Consider the following 17,081-nt stretch of genomic DNA (forward strand, 5'->3'; position numbering starts at 1 on the left):
ATTTTTGTGTGATTGGGGATCAGCTATATATAAATATAGACCGATATGGACCAATTTTGGCATGATTATTAGCGGCCATATACTAACACCACGTTCCAAATTTCAACCGGATCGGAGGAATTTTGCTTCTCCAAGAGGCTCCGGAGATCAAATCTGGGGAACGGTTTATATGGGGGCTATATATAATTATGGACCGATATGGACTAATTTTTGTATGGTTGTCAGATACCATATAATAACACCACGTACCAAATTTCAACCGGATCGGATGAACTTTGCTTCTCCAAAAGGCTCCGGAGTACAAATCTGGGGATCGGTTTATATGGGGGCTATGTATAATTATGAACCGATGTGGACCAATTTTTGCACAGTTGTTAGAGACCGTATACCTACACCATGTACCAAATTTCAGCCGGATCGGATAAAATTTGCTTCTCTTAGAGGATCCGCAAGCCAAATCTGGGGATCGGTTTATATGGGGGCTATACATAATTATGGACCAATTTTTGCATGGTTGTGAGAGACCACATATGTACCATGTACCAAATTTCAACCGGATCGGATGAATTTTGCTCCTCCAAGAGGCTAGGCAAGCCAAATCTGAGCGTCGGTTTATATGGGGGCTATACGTAAAAGTGGTCCGATATGCCCTACATCAATAACAACTACTTGTGCCAAGTTTCAAGCCGATAGCTTGTTTCGTTCGAAAGTTAGCGTGATTTCAACAGACGGACATGCTTAGATCGACTCAGAATTTCACCACGACCCACAATATATATACTTTATGGGGTCGTCTTAGAGCAATATTTCGATGTGTTACAAACGGAATGACAAAGTTAATATACCCCCCATCCTATGGTGGAGGGTAAGTGCATACTCTTTAAAATAATTGAAGGATTAAATCGAGGAAATCGTAAGAAAGTTGAATTCTCGACTAAACTTCTTTGTATAAAAATTGTGTACCTTTTTATATACCCTGATCGTTGTAAAATTGGTCATCTATACACAAAAGAATTGTTCATTAAAAAATGTTTATGCAACATAGATTTTAAGACACAACATATCCATAATATTAAGAAACCCTTTATTTATATTTAGGATACCAGTTGTTTTAAGGACTACTGAATTTTTCAAGAGCAAAATTTTATTTTTGAGCGGGGAATATGTAACATGTTTAGTTAGAGCGCACAACAAGCCGAATACCTGATTGAGTTTATGCCAACCGACATGAGACAACGAAACCTGGATCCTCTTTTCAACCATGGAGGATGTTGCATCCTGAATTTTAGTCTAAAGTAAAAGAAATCGACTTACACTTTTATTTATATTAAATAATACAAAAAAAGAAACAAACATTATTTCATTTAATTGAATTGAATATGGAATTTTCCATAAATGAGATTATAAAATCTTGGCATATAGGCAGTTAGTTGCTTAAAGTGTCTCCCGTGAAGAGAAACCGCATGCTAGCTTCGGGGTCGATACCTATTTTTATTTTATGTTTATTATAATTACAAACAATAATAGAAACAAGTACTAGCAACGAATGCTATCGGATTAGTGAACCTATTTGAACACAAGTATATTGAGAGGTGATAAAACCAGACCTGTGGAGTCGGAGTCTGAAGATTTTGCTGGAGTCGGAGCCGGAGTCGTAGAAATTTTGCTCGACTCCGACGAACCAATTTCTGAAAAACACTTCATTTCTTTCTAACTAAAGAAATATTTCCACAAATTAGATTCCATTAGGGTTTTCAATCGAACAACGAAAAACGAAGTATTGGATTTCAGGCCATTCAAAGTGTATTTATACGGGTGAAATTGGACGGTGATGTAAAAATTAGGTTTGACTAAAATATGGGCTGAATTGGTCAATTGCATTGTCCATTTCTAACATATTAAAATATCGATTTTTGACCCTATATATACTCTTGATAAAGGTATAATATTAAGGCAATATAACAGTAGAACCTAACCTTCTGAATTTTTGGCAGGCATGTCGAGTTCGAAGATAGGTCATACCGGACAATTTTGTGATATAGCAACACATTTAAACCCAACTTTCGATCTTTTTGAAGAAAATTTTCCCAGTCTAAAATGTTCATAAGATTTATCAGAAATTTTTAGTCACAAACAAATGAGGAATTTTTTCCCGTCGGCCCAGATTTTGAGATAGCCCTACATAATTACTTGAGAAATATACACCCGAAGCTGTAATTTTAAATGAAATCACTGCCGGTCTTTTGGGAGAAAGTTTGTTTCATCAAAGCCACTCGAAATTCTTTACACTAAATTAATGGCCTGTAATATCCATAACTGATAGACCATTTATAAATCGATGTTTCACCATTTTATTTCTATAGAAACAATATTCAGAACTGTCCAGCTATTCCTGTCATATGTTGGTAGTTGTTATTTACAATTCAGTCCGTCCTTAGTTTTTGCAGTTTATGTTTGTTTTATATATCCGACACATTACACTTTTTAACATCTAAACATTCTATTTGATTAGTCCGACATTTTGATTTTATTATTATTTTTATTTTTTATGTAAATTTATTTTTTGGAAAATGCCTATATAGACCAATACCAGGATTTTACTTCTAAAACTTCTGGAAGCCGAAGTATTTTTGAAATTTTGTGTTTTTATAAATACATATTCTGGAGGTTGTTGTTATCTACCCATATTTTGATGTGGTCTCTGTATAGTCTTGTGTCGTATTTTAATTTATTGGCCTGAAATTAAAATGTAGAGTTCTCTACATCCCAAAAATGCTGAGGATTGTGGTCGAGTCATATCAATCATCATTTAAAATTGGAGTTCTTTTGGACATATAAACACATATGGCAAAATGGAATATGGCAAAATGGAATACTTATATCGGTCTATTTTTGGAACCTTAAAAATACTGTTAAAATGATATTTTGGTACACCACCTGGAGTCGACTCCGGAGTCGAGGCTTATAAGAAATGCTGGAGTCGGAGTCGAGCAAAATTGACTCGATTTCACAGCCCTGAATAAAACTACGTAGAAAAAAATAATTAAGGGTAATAAAAACTACTTTAGGGCAAATGTCTCATCTTTAAAAACACTTGATAGATTAATTTGTTCACGTAGTTTCACTGAAAGAATAAAATGCGCTTCCAAATTTTATTTTTTTCGTAATTGAATTTAAGAGCCAATGCAAAACAAATGAATACCCGGAAAATTTCTTAAAGTCAAACAAATTTAAAGCATTCCACAAATATTGACAATTTAATGTGTAAATCATATTTTCCCATGTTATTTTAATAAAAATAATTGAGTTGCACTTGGATAAACACTAGGCTATGAAAAATAATGGGAAAACGTTATGTGGTTCATTTCAAACTCTGACAACCGCTAACGACTGAAAAATCATTGCCGGTATCTATTTGGAAGGGTTGAGCTCGTTTAATAGACGCGATTTACATGATGCCAAAGGAATTTTATTAAATTGCGTTTTTAATTAAGCTCGCAACCCTTTAAACTCTGTGAGGAAAAACAATAAAACATCTGTGAGTGCCAAGAGGGCGAACGCGACAGTCTCTATCTGGCAATTAATTAATTAAAATAACATTGAATACCGATGATGGATACGAGTCGATTAAGTATTTATTGAATTATGTGGAATTCTTTTGCAATTTAATGAAAAATGGATATATGATTTGATTCGAATGGCAAAAAAAAAACGCGATTATCTGTAGATAACAGCTCCTAAATAAATGCGAAAAGGAAATATTTAAACAAAGAACTAATAACATCTGAATAAGATATTGAAAGTTGATTAACGTTGGTCATTGGATTGAATAAACCCCACTTGTGAGTGGGGATTTTGTTAACATAAAGAACGATTTGTGGCTTAGTGTACAATGGTTCGGAAAGAGCGATAAATCAGCTTGGTAAGTTAAAGAGCATAACAGTCACAGAGGAGTGCCACACAAAAAGTGATCGAACGTCGTGGATGAAGTCGAGTGGAAGTTCAACTCGACTTCAATATCAACTCTTTGCTCTTGAAACAGGGTTGAGATGAGTATCTTCTTTCTCTGCGTGCAGTTCCAAAGATTTTGTCTTTGCTATTGATTTCTAGCTAAAGCTCCGAGGAAATACTCTACGAATGAATTTAAATCGCAATTTAATTTTGCATTTATGTTTTGCATATTGGAAAACAAATTTAAAGTTATTCGTTTTTTTAGTTTTCCCATAATGTAGCATAAAAGTTCTTCATAAAATTACACTAGCTTACAAAATACAATTTTTTCATGTCCATTTAATGAGAGGTGACTTTTCTTGTGTATTTTGATCTGCTGAGTTCGAAAATGAAGGTTGAAAATTTTTTTATGGAACAGTTTTAGAGATATCCCGTTTTTGGCCTTTTTTCACTAAATAAATCATATCTCGAGCTAGAAACGTCCGATTATAACGTTGCGTTCTTGTGGGGCCGCAATTTTTGTGTGAGTGAGTGGCTCATATGTTATTTGTATGATTTGGCACCGAATTTTTCACTCAATTGCTTATAACTTTGTCATTTTTCGGTCGAAATTCTTCTACTTGGTCTTATTTCTTACGTTAAAGTGTCATTGTTACGAACATGAAGAGAAACAAATTTTTTTTTCAATGGTTTATACTTTTCTGGCGGTAAAGATTACTTATTTTTTAAATGTTTTTAACCCATTTGAAACAAAAAAAGTTATAATTACCCATAGAAAACATGAAAAAAAACTAGTTATAATTTTTTTTAACTGTATAGTTAAAAAAGAACATATGTGGGAGGACATTTTTGAAAGTGATTTTATTGTTGTCCCTTCGGAACAACTTCCAATTGAATCTGATCAGAACAGATTCAACGTACTCATTTCCAATTAATGCGTTTTATTACGTTCGGGATTTGAAGACTGATTATTCCGTTTTGTTTGTTGGGTTTGGTTTTTGGAAATGAAAAAAAAATCGACTATTTGGTCACTCTACACGGACGAAAAAGACTGTTTTTCATATGTTTCGGCGTAAAAATTATATGTTTGGAACTCAAATTTTTTAACAAAATATTTTTAAGTGCAAGCTTATAATGTTCATAAACTAGCATAACACGTTTGGGACATATATGTTAATATTTTAGAACATATTATGTTTGGAACATAAAATGTTTGTAAATATAATATGCTTAGATGCAAACATATATTAATTTAGAAATAGCATATAAACATAAACATATGTGTTTAGAAAGAGAGACCTAGACAGTATGCTGCAAGTTAAATAATGGAAGTACCCAATTGGCGCCTTAAAAATATATCCACACAAAGAAAATTTCATTAACATTTTTTTCTACCAGTATATGCCCTAATATGCCCTAAGGTTAAACATAATATGTTTGAACAATATAAACAATATTTTGTTTAGACCAATCCTTAAAATATATATGCTTGAAGCAAAATGTGTTTGGAGTTTATTATTATGCCCTAAGGTTATTTATTATGCCCTAAGGTTAAACATAATATGTTTGAACAATACAAACAATATTTTGTTTGGACCAATCCTTAAAATATATATGCTGGAAGCAAAATGTGTTGGAGTTTATGTTACAGAAGCGCTTTTTTGTGAGGGTGTAGTCAGTCACTCTTCACTTTGAATTGTACTGTATTGGATTTACTTTAATCAAAATTAGTTTATGGTCATGTTTTAGAGACACATTGGCATCGAAAGCGTCCCTTCCTCTGCTAATCGCCATAGGCGATTAACTGCCTCCCTCAGGCAAATCAAATCTTAACCAGTTCCAAGTAGAATAAAAATGTCCAAATTTGATTTGAAAATTCCTCAGAAGTAAGCCATGTTTATTTTTGTTTTGCCAGCAAATGGCTAAATGTTGTGAGATTAAATTAAAGAATATCTGAAAATTGATTGTTCCCAGAGCTAAACAAAAATAAATAGAAACTTTTTGTTGTTGTTTTTTTCGTTGCTGTTGGTTATTTTGTATTTATTTTATTTAAAAAGATTGCTAAAGATTTCATGCGATTCTTACCCAAATTGTTGTTGTTGATTTTGACGTTGGTGGCCGAAATGGTGAGGCTGTTGTTGATGGTACCGGGGAGAGTACCACCGCCGTCAATATGATTTAATTGAATGAACTCAGCAATTTTGATGGTTTCTCCACACGGAGGGTGCCTGAGGCTAAACGGATGAAGGATTATGCGTTTTTTCCTTTCTTTGTGTCCTACGCTTTTCTAGTCGCTCTCTCTTTTCTCTTTGTTTACTTGTCCAAGGGAAGAGTAAGTGAATTATGGTTCAGTTGTTACACCGAATAGAATTCGCAAACAAACACAATACGCACAGGAGTCACAGTCTAAATCCATTGGTTAACGCATTGTACCAACAATGCTTCCGATGCGGATAGAGTTACAAACGAGGAGACACTGAGGAGTATTTGCCGAAAGGCATTGGGATAGCAAAGCGACAGAGACCAGCCTCAACAATGGCGCAACAGCAACAATCACTGCATCACTAACTGATGGATGATGGGCGAGCTAGAGGGTGTATGTGAAAGTCCTTTGGCCGATGCTGCTGCTGCTGCTGCTGCGACAACAGGACAACTTTTGTAAACACAAAAAAACTTTCCAAAGTTCTCGACAATACCAAGCGACCAGACGGCCCCGGGAAAGGGAAAATTATTGGCGTTCTGATTTCTGATGGCTGGATATGTGTGGGCACAGTCCAACTTGGCTATAGAGTTGATGGTGTTATTGATGTTGGCTGTAGCGAGTGTTGGAACTTTTCGACGACAAAATAACGAGGTCAAACTCTAGATCCTGTACGATGCTGTTGTGGGTGTCTATATTGGAATGTACCACAGTTAAATGTATGTGATTGTGTTGGTAAGGAACTCACTATTTCTCAATGCTTTGGACGCACACATTAAAAAGCCATTTAGTGGTGGCCGACAGGAGTTAGTTTAAGTTCGAAATCTTTCACAGAGACCTTGTCTTACAAAATCACTTTTATCGATTTTGGAATCGAAATTTGAATGTTGCTGCTGTTCCTGTTCTCTATCTGTCTGTCCGTCTATCTTTGGTATGGTGATGTTCACACACTTTACTGGAACAGATTACACTCCAGTGACACTTGTTCCGATGTCTTTTTAATTTGTTAACTTTTTTCCATTGATGCCGTTGACGACAATAGTTTTGCCGCTGTCGATTATTTTTTCATGAAAATGCGTGTCTATGTCCCGTCTATCTTTACCTCTTTTTTATTTTGAGAATTTTCTACTTTGTCGTTTCGATTTTTTTGGTTTGAGTTCTGATCGAATATTAATTTTTGTTTCCTACAAGAATAAAAAAACACAAAGCGAAGATTTCAATTGAATTGGCTTTGTTAGCTTTAGCGGTTGTAGGTGATAGTTGGCAGCGATGATGGTGCCAAGGTGGCTTGGTGTTGCTGATGCTTCACATCTCAATTTTCATTCACCGTTGTTGTGGTTTTTCAATGTTCGTTAATTCGTTCAGTTGTTTGGCTGTCTAGCATTTTGTCTAGTCAGGCCTGACTGTCTGCCAAGCGGGCCCAATGAACCGGCAGATCGGCTGTCTGACTGCTTAAAGTAGAAGTGGGGAAAATATTTGCGCCTCTATTTTCGATTTTCATACCCAACTTTTTTTTTGTTTTTTGCTGTAAGATGATATTTTGACGACAAACAAACACAGCAAGTGTGGTATACAACAAAAGGCTAAATATTTCCGTCGACTCCCATATTTAATGGAAATTTACAACATTCTCACAAAAAAAAAACAACAACAACAGCAAAAACGAATGAAACACAAAATAAAAGGAAGACGAAATCAGATGACACGGAGGTCGAAATCAATGAAATCAAAACCACGAAATGCAAAAAAACAAAAAGAACAATGAAGATAACATGAACATTTACAGTTGAAATCATGTTGAAAATGTTCACCCTCATTTCTTGATTACTCTATAGCGGTAGCATATAAGAAGCATATAGTTTACGAGTACACTGAAAACAAGTTTGCCGAGCTCCAAAGATTTTGTCCTTATACTAATGATTTTGGTCCTTACACTAGTAAAATTTGGTATCGAAGGCAAAGAAACGGATGATTGCACTAGGGATACATTTAAATTGAAATATTAATTTATACGTTTTCCGTATATTTGTTATGTAATAACAAGATACTTCATACACTTGTTAACCACAACTTAAACATTGTCGGCATTATTCACACACACACAAAAAATGTCAACAAAATATTTCCAAATAAAAATTTTTTTGAAACTGAACTGAACTTTTTTAATAAAGAAATTAATTGAAACAATTAATCAAACTACATGGATGAAAAAGACTGTTTTTCATATGTTTGGCTATAAACATTATATGTTTGAAACACAAATTTTTAAACACAATATTTTTGAGTGCAAGCATATAATGTTCATAAACTAGCATAACATGTTTGGGACATATATGGTAATATGTTAGAACATATTATGTTTGGGACATAAAATGTTTGTAAATATAATATGCTTGGATGCAAACATATATTAATTTAGAAATAGCCTATAAACATATATGTGTTTAGTAGCTTGGAGCGCTATTTAACAGGGAGCGATATTGAATTAAGTTGGTGGTTGTTGCTTGTTATTACAAAATTAACATTTTATTTTTCCTTGGGCAATTGATCAGCTACTTCTTTGATCCTTACAAACTGTGTGGTCCGCTGTTCGAATCCCCGTCCGGCAAAAGGTAAAATTAAAATAAAAAAAATCATAAAATTGAATAATTTCTTCTACATGTTTGTATTACAGAAAAAGGTGCTAAGAACTAAAAAATCTCGTGGAAGTGAGAAAGATGTCGGGGAATATACAATTGGGCAGAAACAAAATTTTGAGCATTCAGGTCGAAAACCTATGTTGTTAGCACCTATATTACCTGTTTATTTTCATAATTCATTATGATTGCAAATATATAAATAAATAAATAAAATTTTGAGCACAATATTGTTTGGGAGAATTTTTTTTAAGCATATAATATTTTTGGGTGCAAAATGCTTCCAAACATATTATATGTTCACATAATAACATATTGTTTTTTGGAAGAAAACATTATTGAATTTGGATGCAAAAATACAAAATGTTTGGAACTTCGACTTCGAACATATATTGTTTAGACCAATATGCTTTCAAACATATTATATATTGGAAGAGATCAAACATATAAATGTTTGGGCAATACCCAAAAATGTATATGCTTGAAGCAAAATATGTTTGGGAGTATATGTTACAGAAGCGATTTTTTGTGAGGGTGTAGAAAACTTAAGTCAATGATAGAAAATGTTAAAATTTTGAATTAAAAAAAAAACAAATGATTAACTTTTTAATCAAACTCAGAAGACTAAGTCGTTAAACAAAAATAATTAATTTCAGTTTTTAAATTTACTAATGAAATCAATTAGTAAAGTATTTTTTTTAAGTCCAATTAAAACTGTGACGATGTTCGTGGTTGTAAACATTTCAATTAAAAAATTAATTGGATCAATTAATTTCGTGATTGATTAAGTTACAAAAAAATAGTCACTCTATAAAACTTTAATTTACACTTAAAATAAATGTTAAAATATATCGAAAATATTGTTTATCGCTTTCCATATATATAAAAGATCAAAAATTAAAACAAGTACGCAAAACATCCATTGCCGGCAAAGAAACGCGAAATTGCTCTCGGAACAGGAAACGTTTCTTTGTTATAAAAATATTTTGCTTAATAAACATGCTTGAACGATATATTTCTTAATTATTAATTGCATTTTCCCTCACATCTTTCTCACTTCCACGAAGTTTTTTATTTCTTAGCACCTTTTTCTGTAATACAAGCAATGTAGAAGAAATTATACGATTTTATAAATTTTAATTTTTTTTTTACCTTTCGCCTGGACGGAGAATCGAACCGCGGACCATGCAATTTGTAAGCCAACACACTATCCACTGAGCTATGTAGCCGTTATAGTCATCAATAGACAATTACCCATATAAGTTATATTTATATAGCATAGCTTGCGGCGCCCACGAGCCGATTAAACAAAGTTTATTTAACAGAAAAATACATTTAGTTGGGCACCGTGGTGCAGTGGTTGCTACGTCCGACTTGCATGCCAAAGGTCGTGGGTTCGATCCCTGCTTCGACCAAAGTTTTTTTTTTTTACATATATTCCAGAGATGGTCGAAAGATTCCGAAAAAATGTTCAACATTACATTCTACTATATTAAATTTTACTATGGACTTTAAAATGTTTCTTATTAAAGACCTAAAGTCAAAAAAGAACAGTGTTTGAGATAAACGAAATGGACTGTGTTTTTGGTTCAAAAATAACTTTTTTTATTGAAAAAATAAAAATTTTGTACCAAATGAATTTTTTTGGTGATAAAAGTGTATACTTTTCGAAGCAAATCAAAAAACTCTAACAAAAGAAAAACGTTTTCGGTACACGTTTTCCAAACGTTTTTTTTATTTGCGTGTAAACAGCCAAAACAGAACGCAAACCTCTTATTCACCACCGAACCAATAGTCTTACAATCCAACGCTAAGATTAACAAAAGAATCAGAATCCAATAAATACCGAGGTTAGGTTAGGTTAGGTGGCAGCCCGATGTATCAGGCTCACTTAGACTATTCAGTCAATTGTGATACCACATTGGGGAACTTCTCTCTTATCAATGAGTGCTGCCCGATTCCATGTTAAGCTCAATGACAAGGGACCTCCTTTTTATAGCCGAGTCCGAACTGCGTTCCACAGTGCAGTGAAACCACTCAGAGAAGCTTTGAAACCCTCAGAAATGTCACCAGCATTACTGAGGTGGGGTAATCCACCGCTGAAAAACTTTTTGGTGTTCGGTCGATGCAGCAATCGAACCCACAATCTTGTGTATGCAAGGCGGGCATGCTAACCATTGCACCACGGTGGCTCCCTTAAATACCGACAATAAATATGATATGAAATGGAATAACCTAAATTAATTTCAAATTTCTTAAGTGAAGTTTAAAATCTTCGAAGACACATGTTTTTATCACTATGTTCTAACAATCGCAATCTCAAAGCATTTATTTCAGAGTGATTCAAATTAAAACTACTCAAAATAACGTATATAGTTTTTAAGATTAAATACACGTGGATGAAGCTGATTTGCACCGTTTCATTGGATCGATTTGAGAAGTTAAAACACGTTACTTTAAATTGCATACTTCGAATGGCTTGAAATAACGCAAATTGTTCTCTTTAATTTAACAGAGATAATGAATCTTTGGATTGAAGACTAAACATCTTCGAATATTGGCAAATTATTTTATTATTTGTATTTTTTGTTTTAAGGTTTATTTGAAAACATATTTTACTTTAAAGAATCAGTTATAAATGGATTTTTAAACTGGCATTTATTTATACCTGGATATCTTGGCTAATATATCGTAAAAGAAAGAATACAAATTTGTTAAATTGCATCTGTATGCCAACTTTAATAGCGAATATAAAAATATAAGTGTTGCTACACTGAAAAAAATATTGTCGTGAGACCAAAGTTTTCATGTCCTTAAAATAAGAATACAAATTTTGCTTAGCATAGAAGACGCATTTCTCTGATATAAAGTTTTTACCTTGTCCAAAAGTCGAGAAACTTTTCAATGAAGTCATATTATCCTTATAATTAAGCGATTTCACTTACAAATGGGTATCATAACATGAAAGAAAAAATGTTTGGCCTAAGGTCAACTTGACTTTAATAATTCAGAAAAATTCTATAAATTTAGTGAAATTGTCTTTAAATTTGTTGTCTTTTTGCATCTTAAGTACAAAGCATAAATTCGTTCAAATATAGGACATGTTTTTCAACACTTTATTTTAAAGAGGTTTTTTACTTGAAACATAGCATAATTTCTACTGGAAGTCGATTCTTAATTTGGAAAATAAAGTTGTCGTTAACTCGTTTTTAAAGGACTTTAATAACATATGAAGGAAAAAAGCTGAAAAAGCGAAAAATTTAAATTTAAAATTTACTTCCTAGAAGCAAGTACACAAAACCGAAATTTAAAAGAGAATTGTGTCTTAAAAGTATCCTTACTTGTATTCTCCGCTTCTTTGGCTCGGAATCAATACCAAATTTTTTAAAGTAAAGACAAAATCTTTGAAACCGGGCATGCTTTTTTTTCAGTGTAGCACGTTATTTTCTTTTTATATTTACAGTGCACTCGCGGTAACGTGAACTAATTAAAACCAAGAGGGTTAACGTTAGCGAACTTCAGAGAATTTCAGAACAAAACACAGCCATATTCGGGAGTTTTACATGTTCTAGCGTTTTATTTTTCTTATTAGTAAAATTAAAACCTTAATTTAATTTCAATAAAAGAGATATAATAAAAGAGATCGGAAAATATCAGTGGGTATGTACTTATAAAGCAATTTAAATTAATAATTAAAATTCACAAAAAAGGTCAAACTAGATCATTAAAAAATTTCGTAAGTGTATTTGAAATTGTATTCGGCATTGTGAATCTGCCTTTAACGTCAAATTTCATGTTTTTGAGCGTTACGGAGTAGTTAGTGTAAGAGAAGTCGTGTCCACGTTATGCGGTGTTCACGTTACCGCGAGTGCAATGCAGTTTTATAATTTATTAGTATGATTGTATATCTTGTAATAATTAAATAAATAAAAATACCATTGTTTGAAAGAAGCTGTATCTTTGGCTCGACATCAATACCAAAATCCTTTGGATCCAAGTTAACTTTTTTTCAAGAAATTGTTATCAATTCTAAAAACATTTTACGGCTAAGAGAAACCAGAAACATTTCGTCATTTCGTTTTCTTTAATTTCTGGATATTACACTAGCTGAACTACACAGGGTACATCATTTCTTTAGAAAGTAATTCTTTGTTTTTTACGTTCCTAGAAAATTAATAAAACAAAAGTAGCATTTCGTCACAACAATTAACTGACACTTTGTATCTTAAATTAGGGCGAAAATAATGCATAAATCGGAAATGAGTTATTCGATTCATTGCAAAACTGTGTATACAATTTTGCTTTGTGATTTTTAACAGAAAACCATACAAAATCCTTTGTGCCGGTTTCTCTCACTAACATAACTACCATCATTGACCTCTCTACAAGAAATAAAGTGTGTCATACATGGTATGCTAATATTTAAAATTCGTGCATTATATTAATCTTCAGTCCAAACGATTAAACTGCTTCATTGGAAAATTTAAAAATGATAAATAAATCAAAAAAAGTGTGAGAATAGGGACAAATTTTTCAATTGATGTATGAGGAGAAAAAGGACTGCATTTTTTCACGCACAAAAAATTATACAAATGGAATAAACTAGAAATAGTTCACATAATTCCTTTTAAATTCAATTAAATTCACCAGAGATGTCTATCTTCACATTTGATTTTTTTTAAGTATTTCGAGATTGCACAATTTTTCACTTCCGCTTGATTTAAAGAGAACGCACGCAAACACACACACTCACATAATATTTATAAGTGTGTGTGCATATTCCTCGTATACAGCACAAAATAATTGAACCGGGGTGCACTTATGCAAAGATTTTAAAATTTTTGCTATAAAATTTGTCCTGTGCTCTGTGATATAAAACTTGAATGGTCGTTGCCGATTTTGCTGTTATTATTAGAACAAATTCTGGCGATTATCACTGGGATGCGGCGTGCGGATGCGTCGAGATACCGTAATAAAATGAGGTCAACGAGATGGCTCAACACCAAAGTACTCGACATCGTCCGTAGTACACAACACGACGGCCAAACTACATGGATGAGGATGTGCTCTTAAACACAACCATCAGCCAGACAACAAGATATGAATTGAAGCAAACGAGCAGAAGGACGAACGAACGAGCGAACGAACCAACACAAGCTCCATGCGAGCGAATAACAAACAAGAACAGGTTGGAAGGACAGACAACGCAACGAAAGACCAAATGGGGCATGTAGGCGGGCAGAATGGCCCATTCAATGCTAAGGAATGTATATATGTGGGTGCCTGGGCTTGTTTTATATTTGCTTACGAATGCAGGACAAGAGAGAAACAAAAACAAAACAAAATAAATGAAATACTCCATGGAAAGGATAAGTCAAATGACTGGGTGAGCTGCAAATGTTCTTGTTGTACTGTTAGCTAATAAGTTCACGACCAAGATAACAAAAGAAAACTCTCCCCTTTGGCATTAAGAAGAGGCAGAGAGTGAGAGGAAATAAAAGAGACTAATTTACAGCAAAGAGAAGAGAATTTGTTCTGGGAAGAAAATAGCTTTTAGCTCCCTTACTTGGGTATGACAGTGAGAGCCACATCACAGAGTGCTTCCGAGAGAGAGTCTGTGTGTCTTGCTGGAGATTGCTCTAGTAAACACAAAGAAAAGCATTGAACTCTTGCAAGCATTCCGAGGCAAAATAAATGTTATCAACTGCTTAACTTTTTCCACCCCTTGTGGGGCCTCCTTGGTCATAACAGACATCACACAACTACAAAAGAATTTATGCTAAATCACGTTTGCAATGTGTTTTGGGTAAAATCTTCTTCCTTTTTTGCTTTGCAATATAAATCATCACCATTATCCATTTCTGTTTTGCTATGACACAGTTTGTTTCATTTATTCAGTTTTTTTATCTTCTGGGTTTTTTTATGGCAAAACCGGAAAAATTTACTATTTACGTCACACACACTGTAAAGCTCACTCCCTCGCTCGCTCTAAGCTCGAATGGTTGAACACCCACACCTCAGAGACACACAGAACCTAAACACACATTTGCACACCCAAGCGTATTATTCACAATTTAAACACTTTCGTTGTTGATTGTTTTGCAGTGGTACTGCTACCGTCTTCTTTTGTGAGTAAATCATGCTGAGAATCCCCCACTCCTTTGGTTTCGTCCAACCACAGAATAGTTTTAGCTATCCTACACCATAAACGACCCTGAACTCGAATAAGAAAAAATGAAATAATGCGCGTTTTGTTGAATTCGTAAAAAATCTATGTGAGGACAAAAAGACCATAAAAATTTAATAAAAGTGAGAAATAAACGTTAAATGTCAGTTGTGAGATAGAGAACAGAGAAAAAAAAGAGAGAAAAATAGAAATTAATTTCACTGTGCGGGCGAAGTTTCAATCAATTTCTTTACAAAGTGCATTTCTTTATAAAATGCATTACACATACATAAATCCACGGACACTAAAAATATGTAAGAACAAAGTTTTGCCAAAAAAGCAATGAATTTTACATGGACTTGTCATAAGACGGAAGTCATCATTTTAAACTTTCGATTCATTGATTTCTCATTAATTCTTCACATGTATTTATTTCTCAGTTTTTCAGATTTAATTTAAACACATTTAGAAAATTTTAAATAATAAACTTTTTTTATATTTTTCAATTTTCATAAGTAGGTCGTTCTTAAATTAAAAACTGAGTTGAACGAGAAGGCAGACAGACTCAGCTGTGCTTGTTGAATTGAACTGTATCACAATTTCGAAAGACAAGAAATTTGAAAATAATTTGATATATTCGAAATAAGCAAATTTCTAGAAACAATTCTTTATTAGGATGAGTGCAGCAAATGTGGTATACCTATTTGTTTTTCAATAGCCATTTTCCGACGATTCTTTTTACTAGTGTTAGCCATCCACACAACTATGACAAATGTAACAAACATATAATTTCGGATATATTTGCGAATTTATTCAAAAACACATTAAGCACGAATTCATAAAATGTGCAGGTAATGTGGTACACTATAGTTTAGATTTTTTTTTTGTAAAAAAAAATAAATCCACACATAGCAAATTGTCCTGACGGTTGGTATATACACTGAAAGAAGACCTCTCCTTTTTGACTAAGGAAATTGTAGTCAAGCAAAGTTTCATTTTGACGAAAAAAAACTCTTAGACTAAATGAAAGAGTATGTATATATGAAAAGTACGAAATGCATCGAACGCATTTCCCAAAACCAGAAGTGTTTTCAATATACACATATATTGTGCATTCCGACCATCGTGCCATTTGAAAATATTCCTCTCAATACTTTACAACGATCAAGACTATTTTCAAGCATTGTGTGTTGTTTTGGGTAAAATTTCGCTTCGGACAAAAGATATCACACGTTTGAAATGTATCAGTAATTCGATTACGTTTTTTTTCAAACGCAATGACTGTATCAATATCTTTACATAACTTCAAGTCAGGTAAATTGTTATATTATCGGTCTATCAACTGTGTGCAGTCAAATATGTGTTACCAATCACAATTGTCTTTTGCACGACTCGTGCTGACATGAAAGAGTGCCATATCTAAAAGAAATACAAAACTTAAACTGAGACACGTTCAAAATAGCCAATGCTGTGATAGTGATTTACAAAACACTATCGAGTCGCAATAGCTTCACTTTCAAAACTATTGAGATAATAGGGGAAACCTCTTATAAAATTTACTCATTTTTATTTTATTTCCACAGGGACATACAGGCATAAATAAAACCCCGTTTGTGTACTTTGTATTCTAGTCATCATCACATTACCAACCAATTTACCTATTTTTTAATGGAAAAGGCATTCTAAGTTCCAAATGACAACTCATCATTAAGTAATAAATCACACTACATAAATGCCAGACTACAAAGATCACACCAATAAAGCATCACTCAAAGGTGATGAACATATGTACAACTTACTCTAAAAATAACAATTGAAGTGAAACAGTTGAGGGCCAGGGCCCAGATGTAATTCTGAACATTGTAGTTTTCAGATAATCTTCGCTACTAAATCACAAAGATGAGAACAAATTCTTGATCTTGAAATCATTGTTCTGAGTGATCTCTTTATTTGAGAAGCACAAAATTCTTCGGATTACTGAAGAATACAAACTCCCAAAGAGAAGTGGATGGGGATAGAGGATGGGTGAAGAGCAAATTATATAATTTGGCATTCCCAACGAAAGATCAGACCAATAAAGCAAACAAGATAACTTGTTCGTTCGTTCGCTTGTTTATGGTATGCACAC

General features: G+C 33.3%; 1 protein-coding gene across 5 annotated transcripts in view; it reads right to left on the bottom strand.

The window, feature by feature from the left end:
* The window catches only part of Eip63E (cyclin dependent kinase Eip63E), a 354,249-nt gene that overhangs the window by 232,556 nt on the left and 104,612 nt on the right, over nt 1–17,081 (bottom strand). For 2 of the 5 annotated variants that reach the window (XM_075303424.1, XM_075303423.1), the window contains exon 2: nt 6,037–7,335. The exons of the other annotated variants lie outside the window; for them this stretch is intronic. The gene's annotated coding sequence lies outside the window, so the exon portion shown is untranslated. The remainder of the gene's footprint in view (nt 1–6,036; nt 7,336–17,081) is intronic. 5 annotated transcript variants of the gene reach the window in all.

This window comes from Haematobia irritans, chromosome 4 (assembly GCF_050003625.1).
Source record: "Haematobia irritans isolate KBUSLIRL chromosome 4, ASM5000362v1, whole genome shotgun sequence".
In the NCBI taxonomy this organism is placed as follows: domain Eukaryota; kingdom Metazoa; phylum Arthropoda; class Insecta; order Diptera; family Muscidae; genus Haematobia; species Haematobia irritans.